The sequence below is a fragment of the Lissotriton helveticus genome, chromosome 4_1 (genome assembly GCF_964261635.1).
Source record: "Lissotriton helveticus chromosome 4_1, aLisHel1.1, whole genome shotgun sequence".
Classification (NCBI taxonomy): domain Eukaryota; kingdom Metazoa; phylum Chordata; class Amphibia; order Caudata; family Salamandridae; genus Lissotriton; species Lissotriton helveticus.
In genome coordinates, this window is record NC_136063.1 from 1,921,580,269 (window position 1) to 1,921,593,151 (window position 12,883).

A 12,883-nucleotide genomic window follows, 5' to 3' on the forward strand; every position below is an offset into this window, starting at 1 on the left:
AGTATTAGATTCCTTACCTTAGAATATCCCCAGGCGTCAGTCTGGATCCGGAAACTTTTGCGTAGCAGTACCCCTGCGCGTCGGTAGGCGTCGTCTGCAGGCGTCCCCTGCGGCTCCGCGTCGTCGGCGTCGTGCGCCGTGATGACGTCGCTGGAGTATATAGACGCCGCCTCCGCGCGCTGACGTCAGTTCTTCTTTTTTCCGCGCCAGTTAGCGCAGATCCGAAGAGCAGTACTCCGGTCTTTTGACCTAGTTTTTTGATAACTCTAACTCTAACTTTTTTGGTGCCGGTAGGATGCCCGGGTTTAAAAACTGTGACGGGTGCGACCGCCTGATGTCGGTCACCGACCACCATCGACTCTGCCTCCGGTGCCTGGGCGCGGACCACGACGTCGAGTCCTGCGTCGACTGCCGGGCCTTGACGAGCAAGGCTAGGCGGGAGCGGTCCCGCAAGCTGCTCGAGTTCCGGATGTCGGCCCCGCGTCGAGAGCGGTCCCGGTCCAGCCGGAGGTCGAGGGAGCGGTCGAGAGAACGGTCGCGGAGCCGCCACGAGCGCTCCGGAAGTCGTCACCACTCCTCCGGTTCCTCAGGTAAGCGACACAAGAAGTCGGGGCGTCGTCATCGCACCCCCGACGCTCGCGCGATGCGGCCGGGGGTTCGGGTGGCCCCACCCCCGCGTGGGTCGCCGACGCTGCCTGCTCCATACCCGTCGGTCCCTGAGCAAGGCGCGTCGCGCGAGGAGATAGAGGAGTTCCTCATGGCCATGAGGGCGCTTTCTCCTCCGACGGGGCCTACGGCGCCTGCGGGCCCGGTGGTCCCGTCCGGGGGCCCGAGCGGTTCGGGTGCTCCTGCACCGACGCCGTCGGGTGCTCCGGCCCCGATGCCGCCGCCGGCTCCGGCCCCGGCGCCGCTGGGCCCTTCAGGGTCGTCGCCGGCTGGTCACCCGGCCTCTCCGGCATCGATTCCATCGGGGCAACCCGTGGTGCCGCCTCCGCGCGGCGCCGTGACTCCGACGCCGGTTCCGGCCGGCGTCGGGGCTCCGGCGCCGGCTCCGGGCGGCACCACCCCCATTTCCTCTCCAGTTCCGGACGCGGAGTCGGACCGGCGTCGCCCGACGCGGAGTCCGGCGCCGATGGGGCCCATTGACCCCGAGGAGCCGGTCTACATCGTTGAATCCGAGTACGGAGATGATGGAGATTATGGAGAGGGTTGGGAGGGGTCTGAGGACCCTCTGACACGCGACTGTCAGTACGACGTGGACTGGGCAGGTGACTTGGGTGATGCCAGTGGTCTAGACGAATCGCCTAACCCTGGTTTTGTCTCGCCTCCCACTGTGGCGTCGGAGGCTGGGGCTGCCTACTCTGTGGTGCTGATGAGGGCTGCCAAGGCCTTGCACCTTGAGCTCCCCGTCGCAAAGGTGAAGCCTAACATCCTCACCGAGGTATTCAAACCGCAGTCATGCCCACAGGAGCCTCTGCTGCCGTTTAATGAAGCCTTGACGGACGTTCTGTTGGGCACGTGGTCCAGGCCCGCTTCAGGTTCGCCTGTTGACAGGAACGTTGCCAGGCGCCACCGTCCGTGTTCGGACGACCCTAAGTTTCTGTCCACCCATCCCACCCCTGAGAGTCTGGTGATCCAGGCCTCCACATCCCAATCCGCATTCCCGTCGGCCCTGCCCGACCGGGAGTCAAAGAGGTATGACCAGTTTGGCAAGAAGGTCTTCTCGTCCCTGAGTGCGGGACTGCGGTCTTGCAATACCGCATGCCTCTTGGGCCGCTACACCCACTCTCTGTGGGATACGGTCGCGGAGTGTCTGCCGCAATGCCCGCAGGAGGTACGGGACAAGCTCGGCCAGACTATGGTTGAAGGCCAGGATGCGGCGAGGTATTCGATCAGGTGTGGTCTTGATACGACCGACTCGCTGGGCAGAGCGATGTCCACGACGGTGGCGATTCGTCGCCACGCCTGGCTGAGATCCGCCAATTTTTCGCCGGATGTCCAGAATGCCCTGATGGACATGCCGTTCGATGGCAGTCGCCTGTTTGGCGACAAAGCGGACAACGCGCTTGAGCGCTTCAAGGACTCCAGGGTCACGGCCAAGTCTTTGGGTCTCTCGACCCAGCGCCAGCAGACGGGTTCGTTTCGCTCCTTTCGTGGCCACGGAAGGGGCGGTCCCACACGTGCTGCCAGCCACGCACCGCAGAACACTTCTCAACGCGGTGGCGGCCGTGGATTCCGCCGTGGTGGCGGTCGGGGACAGCGGCGAGGTCAGGCCACACCTCCCCCCGCAGCAGCCTCCAAATCCTCCTAGTCCGGGCTTTCGGGCCCATGTGACGCCAGTGGGTGGCGGGGTTCGCCATCACCACTCCCGCTGGCGCACTATCACCTCGGACAGGTGGGTGCTGCAGCTCGTCCGAAGGGGCTACTCCCTCCCCTTCGAGACCACTCCTCCAGCCATGCCACCGCAGAACCACCGTATGTCGGGGGACCACTTGACACTTCTGCAGGAGGAAGTTACGGCCCTCTTGGCCAAGGGGGCCATCGAGCGCGTTCCTGGGCCAGAAGTAGGGTGTGGTTGCTACTCCCACTACTTTCTGGTGCCCTAGAAGGACAAGGGGGGCCTGCGTCCTATCTTGGATCTACGGAACGTCAACGGCTTCCTCCGGAAGGAGAAGTTCAAGATGTTGACTTTGGCTCAGGTCTTGGCTGCTCTAGACCCGCAAGACTGGATGGTAGCGTTGGACTTGCAGGATGCGTATTTTCACATCCCCGTCCTGCCGGCCCACCGGCGTTACCTGCGGTTCACGGTAGGCCACGAGCACTTTCAGTTTATCGTGCTCCCATTCGGCCTTACCAGCGCCCCACGGGTGTTCACGAAAGTGATGGCGGTGGTCGCAGCTCATCTGCGCCGGTTAGGGGTTTCAGTCTTCCCCTACCTCGACGACTGGTTGTTGAAGGCGGGCTCGCCCCAGACAGTCGTCCACCACCTCCAGATGACGGCAGACCTCCTGCACGAGCTGGGGTTTTCCATCAACGTGCCGAAATCACACCTGTGCCCCTCTCAACAGCTCCTTTTCATCGGAGCGGTTCTCGACTCGGCGCAGTTTCGGGTTTATCCTCCGGAACGGCGGGTCCGGGATATTCAGGCTTTGATTCCCATCTTTCAGCCGTTATCCCGGGTCTCGGTCAGGTTGACGCTGCGGCTTCTGGGGCTGATGGCCTCCTGCATCCTTCTGGTGCATCACGCCAGGTGGCGGATGTGGGCTCTGCAGTGGGACCTGAAGTTTCAGTGGGCCCAGCATCAGGGCAACCTATCCGACCACGTCCTGATCTCGGAGGGCACTGCGAGACAGTTGCAGTGGTGGCTTACGGACCGCGATTGGGTCAGGGGCAGATCCCTCTCCCTTCCCCAACCGGAGCACGTAGTTGTGACGGACGCGTCCCTCCAGGGCTGGGGAGGCCACTTGGGAGAGGCGGAGATCAGAGGCATCTGGTCTCCGGCGGAGTCCCGGCTCCATATCAACATGTTGGAGCTGCGGGCGATTCGCCTAGCACTGAAGGCATTCCTCCCCTTTGTCAACGGGAGTGTAGTGCAGGTGTTCACGGACAACACCACCGCCATGTGGTACTGCAACAAACAGGGCGGAGTGGGGTCGTGGACCCTTTGCCAGGAGGCCCTGCGTCTCTGGCAATGGCTGGAACGTCAGAGCGTGACTCTGACGGTTCAACACCTGGCAGGTTCTCTGAACGCCAGGGCGGACGAACTCAGCCGTCGGTGCTCGGTGGATCACGAATGGCGTCTGAACTCGGACGTGGCGAAAGGCCTCTTTCTGCAATGGGGAGAGCCTTGGTTAGATCTATTCGCCACAGAAGAGAACGCGCAATGTCATCAGTTCTGCGCGTTGGAGTTTCCAAGACGGCACTCGCTCGGCGACGCCTTTCGGCGCGAGTGGAGTTGCGGTCTATTGTACGCCTTTCCGCCTATACCACTTCTGCCCAGAGTGCTGAAGAAGATCAGGCGCGACCGGGCCCAAGTTATCCTTGTGCTCCGGACTGGGCTCGAAGGTACTGGTATCCCGAGCTACTCAGCATGTCAGTCGGTCCCTCGATCCGCCTGCCCCTTCAGGAGGACCTTCTGTCGCAGCAGCAGGGGACGGTCCTCCACCCAAACCTGTCCAGTCTCCACCTCCATGCTTGGAGATTGAGCGGCGACAGTTGAGGCCATTTGACTTGCCTCCTGAAGTCTGTGATGTGATTCTGGCAGCCAGGCGTCCCTCCACGAAGTCGGTATACGCCTGCCGGTGGAACAGATTTGTGGCATGGTGCACAGCAAAGGCTGTGGATCCTCTCTCTGCTCCCCTTTCTGAAGTTCTCCTCTTCCTTCTTTCTCTTGCCCAGCAGGGCTCTGCTCTGGGCACTATCAAGGGCTACCTTTCTGCCCTTTCCGCCTTCTTAAGGCTACCTGATCAGCCATCTTTGTTCAAGTCCCCTATTGTACTGAGATTCTTGAAAGGCATCACGCACATGTTTCCTCCTGTTCCGTTCGTGATGCCTCAGTGGGACTTGAACCTGGTTCTGACCTTCTTGATGTGCGCTCCCTTTGAGCCGCTTCATTCCTGTCCTCTTCGTCTTCTCACTTTAAAGACGGCCTTCCTGGTTGCCATCACCTCTGCCAGGAGAGTGAGTGAGCTCCAGGCTCTTTCTGTGAAACCTCCTTTCTTGTCCGTTCATCCTGACAAGGTGGTTCTTAGGACTAGACCTTCTTTCCTGCCCAAAGTAGTTTCTGCTTTTCACATCGGGCAGTCCATCACCTTGCCTTCCTTCTTCCCGCCTCCGCATCCTTCAAAAGATGAAGAGCGGCTCCATCGTCTGGACCCAAAACGTGCGCTTTCATTTTATATGGATCGCACACGCCAGTTCCGGGTGGATGACCAACTGTTTGTTGGCTACGTGGGTGAGAAGAAGGGAAGGGCGGTACAGAAACAAACCATTTCTCGATGGGTCGTCCTGTGCATCAAAGCATGCTACTCTTTGGCTCGGAAGGAGCCTCCTGTTGGGCTGAGGGCCCATTCCACTCGGGCCACGGCGGCTACTACTGCCCTGGGCCGGGGAGTCCCTTTGCAGGACATTTGCCAGGCGGCTACGTGGGCCTCGCTGCACACCTTTGCGAGGCACTACTGCCTGGACAGTCAAGTCCGGAGGGATGGCTTCTTTGGCCGTTCGGTCCTCCAGGACTTTCTGGTGTAGGATTGTATTGGTTCGCAGACCCACCACCGGGGTTGGTATTGCTGGGGTATCTATTCTAAGGTAAGGAATCTAATACTAACCTGTTTCTTTCAGATGAACAAGTTACTTACCTTCGGTAACGATATATCTGTAAGAAACAGTAGTTAGTATTAGATTCCTTACCGCCCCACCCATCCTCCCTGTTCTGCGAACTGATACCTAGGGTTAAGGACATCCCTTTCAGGGCCCTAGTTTCACATGGCACCAGTGTTGGTTCTCACATGGCTCTGCGTGTTCTGGCGCGGAAAAGCTGTGTTCAAAGAACTGACGTCAGCGCGCGGAGGCGGCGTCTATATACTCCAGCGACGTCATCACGGCGCACGACGACGCGGAGCCGCAGGGGACGCCTGCAGACGACGCCTACCGACGCGCAGGGGTACTGCTACGCAAAAGTTTCCGGATCCAGACTGACGCCTGGGGATATTCTAAGGTAAGGAATCTAATACTAACTACTGTTTCTTACAGACATATCGTTACCGAAGGTAAGTAACTTGTTCATCTCGTACTAGCTAACATCTGCGGTGTAGGTGCAGTGGCACTGGGGCCCGGGCGTAAAGGGTCTCACTGCACCTTATTACTACACAACCGACAGGAGGGAACAATGTATCTTGCTTGCTTTATGGCCTGGGTACCCTTGCTATGTTAGCAACCTTCAAGCTCTAAATAGAAAAATAGGAATGCAGCATAGTAGCTCTCCGTTTCATTCTATCTCTCTTGCTTTCTTATTCTTTCCTAACTTCACTTTTTTTTTTTTACAAAATGCCATTCACAGTCTGCAGTGGTGTTTTAGGCCTGCCTAACGATGATAGTTCTGCAAGAATGCCTAGCTACGAGATGGTCATATCTGATTTGTAGAAGTATATACTTAAATGGGCTTCATTTACGGGTCTTGTTCTCTGGGTGACATTAGTGATGTGCCTTTTGGAGTTTCCTGTATCTCCTCAGTTGGAAAGTTTCCAGTGCTGTGACATTGCGTTCCATGGGAGTTCTACATTTCAACATATTTTTAATTCAGAGTACTCAAATTACCACTCCAAGATTTCTTCCACTAGTTCAAAGAAATGCAGCCTTGCAATGTACTATATGAGGTTCTACAAAGACCTGTGGAGTGGTGTGGCTCACTGGTTAGAGGCGGCAGACCCGGAAGCAGAGGACGGCCCGGGACCAGGGTTCAATTCCCTGCGGCAGGGTCGTGGACCAGGGTCAGCGGACTCGATAATTCTCGCTTCGGTGCCTACTCTAACCACGGATCACACTCGGCAACTCTGGGCATTAGCTTGCCTCATCTCCACAACGGCCCCCCACATACACCGGGGATGCCTGGTTTCACCTTGGAGAAGCGTGGCTCAGTGGTTAGAGGTGGTTAGAGGCGGCAGACCCGGAAGCTGAGATCGGCCGTGGACCAGGGTTCGATTCCCCGCCTCGGTGGGTCTCGGGCTCAAAAATTCCATCTGACTCGACAATTCTCGCTCCGGTGCCTACTTCACTCACGGGGTCACACTCTCGACTCTGGGCAATAGCTTGCCTAATCTCCACTACGGCCCCTCGCGGCGGGATGCCTGGCTTTCACCTTGTGGATACCCTGCCGGGGTATCTCACAGGGGAATACCAGGACGGGTTCCCTAAGCAAGCGCTTAGATACCGGGTCGGTGATTTGCGCTATATAAATACATGTACATTTACATTTACATTTACATTTACCTTGGAGATACCCAGCAGGGATCATCTCACAGGGAAAGCCAGGACGGGTTCCCCAGTGGTCTACAGCGCTAGGACGCCCCATTGCTGGGGTAGCCATGCGCTTTACAAGACAACATAACATAACATAACAACCTGTGACGTGCTCAGTGAGTTATGTGGAGCTACAATAAGCTGGACTTACCCGCTCAAGCAATGGTGCACTAAACTACATTCAGGCACCCATGGGTAGGGTAGCCAAACCTTGTAGACCTTGGCCAGAGACCCCGGATACCTAACACTCCTAATAGTTAAGGGAAATGTAGTCTTGAAATGTACCATACAAAGATCTAAGAAGACCAGAGATCTTCATATAGCCAGAGTTATCTCAGCACCTCGGAGTTCAGGTAACATCCAAACAAATATTTTTGTTTTGTGCTGCCTTTCTTTCCAGACAGAAAATATTTTGGGCAGATGTACTTAAGGTGAGTTCTACAACATGCAGTTAGACGTTAATCCATTAACTCATAGAAGACATGTTTTTCTGTCACGGCACACAGACATCTACATTTTAGTAGAATGTACCTAATGAACAATGCTACGTCCATGATTGTTACAAAGAAACCCTCTTTAAATGTTTTTGATTAAAACATATGGGAAATCTCTCTGTCTTTCTTACTGTGCTGTATCTCGGTGGAACAGAAATTCAGAATGTTGATAGTGAACATAATTGCCGCACAAATGTGTTTATTTAGCCAGTTTTCAGCTCTCTGCCTCCTCATGTGTAACAGCCCGTGTTTTCCCAGATTTACTGGTTCGTCCTTCACTGGACAATCCTCTTTCAAACCCAGAATTCATTAGTTCGAGGCATATGAGCTGCAGATCGTATACTGTGCATTAGATCGCCACCTGGTGTTGGGCTCGGATGATTGCAGGTTGTTGTCTTCTTGTAAGAAGTCTTTGTAGTCACGAGATAGGTGACTCCTCCCTTGGACAATACTGCGCATGGTCATCGACTCCATCCTCAGATTGTTTTTTTCCGCCACTGGGTTCGGATGAAAGTTTTCCACTCCGGCTAGAAAAGACTTTCCAGCAACTTTGAAGCGAAACAACTTTATAAAAACATCATCGACATCGAATAAACTACTTTCGACAACAACTACATTCTGGTGCGCCGACGCGGGCCGTTGGGCCTATCGGCCTACGCCTCATGGACAGAACTCCATTCAAGAGATGCCCGGTATGTCGAGCAAAGTTCCCTCTAGCGACCATCACGAGGTCTGCAACCGCTGTCTATCGCCGGAACACGACGAGTCGACCTGCACAACTTGTGCATCCTTCCGATCGAAGAAGACCATTCGGGATCGGAGGGCCCGTCGACACGAGATGAGGAGATCAGCACCAGCACCGGAGGCCATCTTTGAGGAGGAGATCGTCGAAGAAGACATCTCCGAGGAGGAGGATCCACTCGAAGACATCTCCGAGGACGAGGCTCCACTCGTCGCCGAGGAAGACTCGCCTGATCTCCAGATCAAATCGGGGGCAGAGGACTCAGACGACTCGATTCCATCTCGACAACCCGTGAGTACCCCTGCCCCTGCACAGCAGACACTACCCAAACAAAAGGCAACGGTCAGCACTCCGCCCATGGGGACCAGTCGAGACCAAAATATCCCCTCAAACGCCCTGCCCTCGGGCTCGGCTCCGAGGAAAACGCCTACGCCTTCCGGTGCCTCGGCACCGACAAAACCACATGTGCCAATTCCACCTCTTCCATTGGCACCGAAGCACACACATCCTTCGGCACCAAAGGATTCCTCGACACCAAAGCCAAAACGCCCTTCGGTGCCCAAAGAAAAAGAACCTTCGGCACCCAAACCAAACGAGGCATCGGTGCCGGTGCCGAAGACTGTACCGGATCCGAAAAGAGCTCCGACTCCAAAGCCTTCCGGTTCCAAAAATAAAGATGGGAAGCCAGAGTCCGACGCTGCAAGGCCAACGAGACCTGTCTCCACTCCAACCTCGGTACCAAAGACTCCTACTAAGCCGAAACCACCTTCGGCACCGAAAACTTTGCCACGGGACTCAATAACGCCTCCCACAGCAAAACACACAAACCAACCCCTATCGGCACCGAACAAATCGACGCCAAAGAAGGTTGTAGAGGGGGAAGAACTGTTTACACCAGATCCTAAACAAAAGAAAGTCTATATCAATCCAAAGACTGGACATGTAGAGGCTATTCCTTATAAGAAAAGACCAGCAGACACACCACTTCTACCTGTGGTTCCTGCCAAAAAGAAGGACTGTGCAACTTCTCCAATGCACTCTTCCTCTCCTTTACCTTCTTCCTCTCATATCCCTCATTACATTGAGACTACAGTTTCTCCTGTTCAATCTCCTGCATCATCTCACCACACTGACGAGGAGTATGATCTAGGTGGGGGGAAACGACATACCAGAGCCACAGGAATACCCTTTAGATGAAGATGTCAATCCTGAATATCCTAAAGAGGATGACATGTATGGCTTCCCACCACACAATGTGCCCAACATTCCTGACCCTCAGTCCTACCCAACAAAACCGTCCCCTCCGGAGGATAGTATTGGGTTTAATCATTTACTAAATAGAGCAGCCCTTTACCACGGGGTTTCAATGCACTCTGATTCCATTGATGAGGATTTTTTATTGGATACATTTAAGCAGTCACAAAGGTCTAAACAAATACTACCTATGATCAAAGGAGTCATTAAACATGCTCCAGAAATATTTAAAGACCCGGTACGCTGTAGGGTACTAAATCCAAGAATAGAAAAGAAATACAGACCAGCACCATCTGATCCAGTCTATATTAGGGGACATCTGCCACTAGACTCTTTAGTAGTGTCTAATGCAAGAAAAAGAGCTAATTTCCAGACCTCTGGTGACACGCCCCCGCCTGACAAACAATCTAAAGTTATTGACGCGTCAGGGAAACGGATTGCTGCGCAAGCAACAAACATATGGCGCATAGCAAACACACAAGCCCTGCTCTCACGCTATGACCGGGCTCACTACGACCAATTAGAAAAATTGATGGAACACCTCCCAGATCAGTACAAAGATCAGGCAACAGAGCTCATACAGGAAGGCAAGTTAATATCCAATGCCCCAATTAAATGTGCACTAGATGTAGCTGACACAGCATCCAGAGCAGTTAATACTAGTGTTATACTGAGACGACATGCGTGGTTACGCATTTCAGGGTTTAAAACAGAGGTACAGACCACCATCTTGAACCAGCCCTTCAATCAAAACCAATTGTTCGGGCCGGAAGTAGACAACACACTAGAAAAGATGAAAAAAGACACAGACACAGCTAAGTCTATGGGTGCATTACAATCCACACAGACTAGAAGTTCTTTTTGCCGCTCCTTTTAAAGAGGAGGCTCTAAGCAAACCGGCACAGATACAACGTCATCTTTTAAAACAAATACACAGACCTCCTCTAACAAAAGCTACTTCAGAGGAGGATACAGAGGAAATAATAACAAGGGAAGAGGTAGAGGTTATAACAACAACCGCTCCTCTTCCACTCCCAAACAGTGACTTCCCTCTGCCTCCCCCACAGCATTCCACTCCTGTGGGGGGCAGATTATCACAGTTCCTACCTGTCTGGAATTCCATCACAACAGACAGGTGGGTAAGACAAATTATCCAACATGGCTACTGTCTAGAACTCACAGCAACCCCCCCAAACATACCGCCCAGGCAGCGTCCAATGTCCACAGACCATATTACTCTGCTTCAACAAGAAGTTCTAGCACTTCTATAAAAGGATGCTATTCAAGTAGTTCCTTTAGAAGAACAGGGAACAGGAGTCTACTCCTTGTACTTCCTAATTCCCAAGAAGGACGGGACACTAAGACCAATTCTCGACTTCAGGCCCCTCAACCATTACATACAATCAGATAATTTTCACATGATCACTCTGCAGCAAGTACTCCCACTACTACAACAAGGCAATTTTCTTTCAACACTAGACCTAAAGGACGCCTACTTTCACATTCCTATACATCCTGCTCACAGGAAGTATCTAAGGTTTGTCATACAAGGACAGCACTATCAATTCAAAGTCCTTCCATTTGGGGTCACAACAGCACCACGAGTGTTCACAAAGTGCTTAGCAGTAGTAGCGGCACATCTCAGAAGACAACAGATACATGTCTTCCCTTATCTAGACGACTGGCTCATAAAAGCAAAAAACATACAGTCAATGTGTCCATCACACAAAGTACACAATTCAAACATTGCACGAATTAGGGTTTAGCATAAACTACACCAAGTCGCACCTAGAGCCTTCGCACGTTCATCAGTATCTAGGAGCTACCATAGACACATCTACAGCTCTAGCGTATCCCAATCCAGCCAGGATACAGAGCATTCAAACCTTAGTCTCCATTTTTCAACACCAGCAGTCTCTCCAAGCCAGAGTGTTCATGATACTAATAGGCATGATGGCATCTTGCATCTTCATAGTTCCACATGCAAGACTGCAAATGCGCCCATTACAAGAATGTCTAGCACAACAGTGGAATCAGGCTCAAGGTCAGCTCTCAGACCTGGTGTTGGTGGACAGCCGTACATATCGCTCTCTGCAATGGTGGAACACCAAAAATTTGACAAAGGGACGGCCGCTCCTAGAGCCTGTTCCACAGATAGTGCTCACGACAGACGCATCCCTCACAGGATGGGGAGCCCATCTCTTACACTATACCACACAAGGCCAATGGAACAACCAACAAAAACTGTTCCATATCGACCATCTAGAGCTGCTAGCAATTTTCCTAGCACTCAAAACATTTCAGTACAAGTACAAAACAAAGCTGTCTTAATCCGGACGGACAATATGACAGCCATGTACTATATACAAAAACAGGGGGGGACACACTCTCTGCAACTGTCCCAGCTCGCACAGAACATTTGGAGATGGGCCATTCCTCAAAACATACACCTGACGGTAGATCACCTTCCAGGAATTCACAATCAGATAGCGGATCTGTTGAGTCGACAGTCACAACAGATTCACGAATGGGAGATACATCCACAAGTTCTTCAGCCATTCTTCCAAATGTGGGGGCATCCACAGATAGATCTGTTTGCCACCCACGAGAATACAAAATGCCCAACCTTCGCCGCCAGGTTTCCACACCCACGGTCGGAGGGGAATGCGATATGGATGAACTGGTCAGGCAGATTTGCGTACGCTTTTCCGCCTCTCCCACTCATTCCGCTAGTAGTGCCCAAACTCAGACAACAGTCTCTCAAACTAATACTAGTAGCTCCCACATGGGCACGCCGGCCGTGGTTCACCACACTGCTGGATCTCTCACTAGTTCCACATCAAAAATTAAAGCTCACGCCCTCCCTGTTAACACAGAACCATGGAGAAATAAGACACCCAGAACCAAGGCAACTGAATTTGGCGATCTGGCTCCTGAAGTCTTAGAGTTTGGTTACCTAAACCTACCACCAGACTGTATAAACATAATTAAAGAAGCTAGAAAACCCACTACCAGAGCGTGTTAAGCTGCTAAGTGGAAAAGATTTGCAATATATTGCAACAATAATCACATTGATCCACTGGATGTTTCCATCCAAAATATCATTTGCTACCTTCTACACCTACAAAGGACCAATTTAGCTTATTCTTCCATACGCCTCCATCTGACAGCAATAGCAGCCTATTTACAGAATAGACAACATGTATCTCTATTCAGAGTACCTGCGATCAAAGCTTTTATGGAAGGATTAAAACGTATGATCCCACCTAGGTTACCACCTGCTCCAGTATGGAACCTAAATGTGGCTCTTACAAGACTTATGGGACCCCTTTCGAGCCTTTAGATACATGTGAATTACAGTTTCTAACATTGAAAA

The 12,883-nt window shown here is 52.8% G+C and overlaps 1 protein-coding gene across 2 annotated transcripts in view; it reads left to right on the top strand.

Annotated features, from left to right (window-relative positions):
• The window catches only part of LOC144829436 (integrator complex subunit 6-like), a 403,536-nt gene that overhangs the window by 65,599 nt on the left and 325,054 nt on the right, over positions 1 to 12,883 (top strand). The gene's annotated exons all lie outside the window — the stretch shown is intronic.